Source organism: Pelobates fuscus, chromosome 4 (genome assembly GCF_036172605.1).
Source record: "Pelobates fuscus isolate aPelFus1 chromosome 4, aPelFus1.pri, whole genome shotgun sequence".
Taxonomy (NCBI): domain Eukaryota; kingdom Metazoa; phylum Chordata; class Amphibia; order Anura; family Pelobatidae; genus Pelobates; species Pelobates fuscus.
In genome coordinates, this window is record NC_086320.1 from 61,204,780 (window position 1) to 61,211,476 (window position 6,697).

The window sequence follows — 6,697 nt, forward strand, 5'->3', positions numbered from 1 at the left end:
ACGAGGCATACCTCTGGGAGCACCTGGCACAATTGTGCCCATAGGGCCCCCAAAACCGGCCTCTTTGGATCCACAAAAACCGACCCCTGCACGGGCCCTACACCGCATGCCATACCAGAAACTCCGTGGCGACAGCCACCCAACCCTGGGACTTAACCAGAAAACTAAACTGGACACGCGCAAGGACACCCCGGAGGACGACATATCCGCCGAAACCCAAACGCTCCAGCAGTCACAACAGACCTTGTAACAAACAGGTGAACCCGCAAATACACCCACCTCTGACTCCCGCGCCTGCCATTTCACCCATACCCTGGAGTACTTTGGCCCAAGAGGAACCCGACCTACACGACACATGAAGACACGGGCACCGGAGCACCAGACGCTGGAGCAGGGGAAGTGCCAAAAGAGAAAAAGGGGGGGGCCGAGCGCTGGCTAATCACCTGGACAACCCCGAGGTTGGCACAGTGAATAACGACCCGACGGTCCTGTAGCTCCCGACCCCACAAATCCAATGCTACTACAATGGAAAAGCTCCAGGAAGGCAAGAATTCCTGGTCAAGTCGGAGGCGGACCACGCCTCCAACCATGTCAGCACACCAGCGCGATCCCAGAATCGCCCCAACCAGACAGAGCATCCAGTCAGCCGTGTCCGAACTGGACACCTCCGGCGCCTGCCAAGGTGACCTTCCAATATACTCGGTCAGGAAGAAAACCCAGACCTCCAGAGTCGGATAAAATACTGCGGTCCCGGTAGTAGCGGCCACCAGGCGCCTGCGGGACAATTGCCCCATGGGCCTGATCTGGCAGCGGAAGATAACCTCCCTAACAGGGACTGCAGCTTGCACAGCTGCATCCTCCCCAGACTCCTGGCCACCGCCACACCCTCTCAACCTCAACCCGCGGCAGCCAGCACTCCATGGCCACAGAGTCAATTTCGATACCCAAGGAGCTAAGGCACGTCACTGGGCCCCACTGTCTTATCGTGCTCCAAGAGGACCCCAAAGATCCACCGAGTTGAGCATGAGTCAACAAGTCAGCGAAGGCCCACACACAAAAGCCATCAAGGTAACGCAGCAACGAGCCAATCCTTGCCTCCTGCCGCACTACCCACTCCAGGAAAGCGCCGCCGCACTCATCGTAAAAGCAGGTAACGAACAACCCATCGGGAAGCACGTATCCACATAATACCGACCACAAACCCACCACCCAGGAGTTAATGACAATCCATATGAACTGGTAACAAGCGAAACGTGGCTCCAACGTCAGCCTTCGTTAGCAAAGCCCCAGGGCCCACTGCCCCGACCATGCGTACCGCAGCATCGAAGGATGCCTAGGACGCCCGACATCTTTCACCAATACCCCTTGAGGGCAGGGCAAACAATGAACAGACGAAAATCCCCTGCCTCCCACTTGGGCACCAGGCCCAAGGGGGACCTGCAACTTGGGGAGCGACAGGGCCTCAACTGACCCCGCGAACCACCCCAAAGCTACCTCCCGCAGGAGCTTATCCAGCACCATCTGCGGGAATTCGAGCACAGACTTAGAAACATAACATAGAATGTGATGGCAGATAAGGACCATTCGGCCCATCCTGTCAGCCCAATTTCCTAACCACTGACATTAGTCCCTGGCCTTATCTTATAGGTAGGACAGCCTTACGCATATCCCACACCCACTTAGACTCCTCTACTACTTCAGCAGGAAGGCTAGTCCACGCATCCACTACCCTTCCGTTAACGTAATACATCCGGGTATTATTGTGAAACCTTCGCCCCTCTAATTTAAGATTATGTATTCTTATTGCGGAAGTTTTACTTCTTTTAAACATAGTCTCCTCCCTACTGTATTGATTCCCCTTAAGTATTTAAACTGTCCATCATATCCCCGTCTCGACTTTCACCAATCTATACATACGAAGATCTTTTAACCTTTCCTTCAAGGTCCACACCGCCCCGAAGCCGGGCGCTCCGAGAAAGGGATCCCGAAGCCTCGGGTGACCCCCTCCAGCAGGAGCCCCATTGCCTGGCAATTCCAGTAGCGGTTGAGCCATGGGCACATCGCACTTACGAGCACTGGCGTCGCTGCCCTGCGCCCCCATGTCCCCTTTTTCCCCGTACTTACCCCTCTTGAAAAAGCAGGAGGCAGAGTGAGCCCCCACCACGATGGGAGCATTTGAGCTTAAAACAGCATGACCCACCCCACTTACATAGGCTGACGTTCAACTCCCTGCAACAACCTGGCCATTGCTGCAAGGCCGCTGGGGTAGAGCCGCCCCCCAGGAAAGGAGGACAAATCCCCTTTATGCGCCGCCGGGCGGCTTACGATGGAGAGCCAGGGGCCTAAGTCCATCTGATCCCACGCTACAGAGGGCAAAACCGCAAGGCGCTGAAGATGTTTTTCATAGCGCCACCAACCCAGGCCACCATAAGTATGACATGCAGCCCAAGTGGTGTCCTGGTAACAAAACAGCGCCACGCCGCACAGCCCGCTCCCCAACCACGCTCTCCAAAATAGTGAACCACAAACCCAATTCCCAATGTATTAGGAATTTCCCATAACGGAACTATAGATCATTGCCGCCCGAGTCCTACCCCCCCCTAGTGCCCCAAGGGAAGAGCATCCCCCCCAAGGGCCAAAGGGGAATACCTTGCGAGAGTGCGCAGGGGAGAGGTGGTGCAGCCCCCAATGAGGAAGAGGCCCAACTCCCCTCCAATTGCCGCGCTGAGGACCAAGCGCACTGCCCCCCACCCACCGGTGGACGCACCGTCGCGCCAGTAGAGTACTACACTGAGCGCGGCTGACCGCTACTCTTTGAATATTTGTTTTTTTTTTTGTTTAGGTTTTAGAAAATTACTTTTTTTATTTATCTATTTTTTTTTTTAATAAACCCAACATGAACCAGCATAGCGCAGGCGCCCCAGCCAGCGCAGGAAAACATTACTTACCTGACGGCACCCCAGAAACCGCTGGCGGCACCATAGAAGAGACAGCAGCATGAAAAAAGGAGTTCATCACCTACAGCGCAGTTCCCATGGCAACTGGAGCTTCAGACGCCACCTGCTGGACGGATCCTGCAACTGCACCCAAAGCCTGAAGCAGCAGTGGAGAGAGGAAGAGCCAACGCTCCAGGACAGGAGGCTGCCGAGACAGGTAAGGAGAGGGGGGGTGCGTGGTTCGATCCGCCCCCTATTCGTCATCATTGAGCAAACTTTGACCCTGTGCCTCACGGTCAGCAGACACATTCCAGCAAATCAGCAGCAGACCCTCCCTTCCACACCCTCCCACCTCCCTCCCAGCATCCATTAGATTCATTCTGAAGCTGCATGCTTAGTGAGAGGAGGGAAAGTGTAGCTGCTGCTGATTAGATAGGGAAATTGATAGCTAGGCTAGGGTATTCAGTGTCCACTACAGTCCTGAAGGACTCATCTGATCTCTGCTGTCAGAACAGCACCCCAAAAAGCCCTTTTTAGGGCTAGAACATCAGTCTGCTTTTTTTTTTCTGTGTAATGTAATTGCAGTTGCCTGCCTGCCAGCTTCTGTGTCAGGCTCACAGTGGATACTGTGCCCATTTGCCCAGTGCCACCACTCATATCTGGTGTCACAATAGATTAAGCTTGACATTTAAAAATAAATTATTTTTCACTGTAATAGATTGAATAGCAGTTAGTTGTCTGCAAGCGTTTGGGTGTCAGGCCTTCAGCGTGTGCTCTGCAGACCTCTGCCAGTGTACTTTGCCACTCGTATCTGGTGTCTCTATAGCGTGCTTTTACAAAGAAACAAAGTTTTTTCACTGTTATAGATTGAATAGCAGTTAGTTGTCTCCAAGCGTCTGTGTGTCAGGCCTGCTCATCTGCCCACAGTCAGGTGTCTGTCAAGGACATGTTTGAGCGTAAGAAGCCAATGTCAGAAAGTCACCCCCTTGCCCGGCGTCTGACAGCTGGCTTGTCTGTACTATTAGAATGCCAGTTTTTACCATACAAGCTGGTGGAGTCTGAGGCGTTCAAAAAATTTGTAGCTATTGGGACACCGCAGTGGAAGGTACCCGGACAAAATTTCTTTTCACAAAAGGCAATCCCCAACCTGTACTCGATTGTGCAAAAGGAAGTAATGGCATGTCTGGCACACAGTGTTGGGGCAAGGGTCTATCTGACCACTGATACCTGGTCTGCAAAGCATGGTCAGGGCAGGTATATCACCTACACTGCGCATTGGGTAAACCTGCTGACGGCTGCCAAGCATGGAATGCGTGGCTCTGCAGAGGAGTTGGTGACACTGCCACGACTTGCAGGCAGGCCTGCTGCCACCTCCTCTACTCCTCCTACTCCATCCTCTTCCATAACCTCCTCGGCTGAGTCCTCTTCTGGCTGGGGGGAGTATCTGCAGTAACACAGAGTGTCTGGAGGGAGTATCTGCAGTAACACAGGGTGTCTGGAGGGAGTATCTGCAGTAACACAGTGTCTGGAGGGAGTATCTGCAGTAACACAGAATGTCTGGAGGGAGTATCTGCAGTAACACATGGTGCCTGGGTGGAGTATCTGCAGTAACATTTATATGCACTAAAACAAAAAATTGAAAAAATAAAATAAAATGGTTGCAGCTTCTGAATTAATCTAAAATGGATGCTGTCCAGTAGGTGGGAGGGTCTGCTAGGGAGGGTGTGCTGCTGATTGGCTGGAATGTGTCTGCTAACTGTGAGGTACAGGGTCAAAGTTTACTCAATGATGACGAATAGGGGGCGGACCGAACATCGCATATGTTCGCCCACGGTGGAGAACGCGAACATGCTATGTTCGCCAGGAACTATTCGCCTGCGAACCGTTCGGGACATCACTAGTGCTACAGTATCACGTTTTTGGGTCATACATAACGACAGGGAGGCTATACTGAATCTCCCTAGAGCTGGCGACCTAGGGCCAGACCTGATCCATCTGGCCACCCTGGATTGGGATCTGGAGCAGGACTACCAGCACCTGCTCAGCTCAAGTCTGCCCCAATTTACCCTACAGGCAGAGCAGGAGAGCTGGGTGGCAGATCCAGACCTATAGCCCTACAACTGGAGAGACATCATAGACTGGTCCTGGGAAGACCCATGGTATAGTGGCGGCCATCATAAGGCGTGACAACAATGAGTGGTGTTTGGTCATTGAGTGCATGGAACTCAAATTGGACACTCAACCGCGCGAACGTCGCTGAATGCTTACCTTCCGGGGATGTTAGGCTATTCGAACGGGAGTCGAACGACGTTCGGTAAGAAGAAACTCCCAAACAAAAGAAATACACTGACTGTACTCACGAACGGCTATGTTCGGTATTTTGAACTTTACTTCGAATCCCCAAAGTAGACCTGTGACTTCCAGGGTATTCCTGAACCCCCGAAGTGATCTGGGTGATTTTTGGATATGTTGGTCAGCCAGATCAGGGCCATCAGGGGATGTGACATTTGTGGGGATATTATGTGTTTTGGGGTACTTTTGGGACTTTGTAGAAATGTGTTTTTTGTTTTTTTTCCTGCCTGGAGATAATTGGGTTATCAGCTATACTCTCTTCCCACTGAGAGCAGGATCCAGGAGTTTGGTCCAGGGTGGGAAGGGACGGCGAGACCCCCAGCCAAGATACGGCGGCTAGGGGGCTACAGTGCCCGGTGTTGTGCTTATGGTCCTCAGCGTCAGCTAGGAAGCTTAGATTGATGGACCCACCCGGTCGGGGTGGCAGGCAGTCCATCACAACACCGATGATGTGATGATGCACGCACGTCCGTGTCACTAGCGTAAAAAATGGAGGCTGTTCCTTTAATTTCATTTGTGGCCCTTGGAAGCGACCAGCGGTTTTGAGAATGCCAGCATGATTTCCACCCGATCTACCATGGAGACTGGAGGGAGACCTGGCAAGAGGTAAGTTTAGCTTTAGTGTGTCCACGCTGATCGAGTGCGGACATGCTGTCATGCCGACCGTGCAACAGGTCTCCCCAGATCAGCAGTGTGACAGATAGCGAAGAAAAGTGAAGATGATCAGAACAGAAGGATTTCAAGTACCAGAAGGCTGAATAGGAGATGTGGAGAATATCTACAAGTACCTGGGGGTACCACAAGAACATGGCAACCATGAGGAAGAGGCAAGGAGAACATCAGAGTACCTCCAGAGAGTCTGAGAGGTCCTGAAGTCCCAGCTAAATGGCAAGAACAAGATCCAAGCCATCAATACATATGCCCTACCAGTCAACAGGTACCCAGCTGGAATAATAACCTGGAAAGATGTCAAGACCCTCAAGTCTCAGATAAACCTCTCAATGCTTTCTATGGCTCCTATTTTCTATTCAGCTGATATAGATTTACTCCTATTTGGTTCAGGGTTTCGCCCTTTTCGATGTGATCCCACTTTGTTCTGGGAGCCCATGTGCTTGTAAGTCCACACCCGTTCACGTAATTATGTCATGGAAGCGATGATGTATGCGTTCCACGTCACTCACTGCCCGATTGGCTGTGAATAGTCCTTTGTTCATGTCATTCAGTGGGCATGTAGAAAAAAGGGGAAGAGTGGATATGATTAAAGTGCTTGTAACTAATAAACTTTTATCAAATCTTAATTAACTTTATTAAGGAAAAATTAAAACAAGATAAAATATATGAAAATTCTAGTATAAAGCAGAATTCACACATACTAGAACTCTATATATGTCTATGCACAAGATACATGA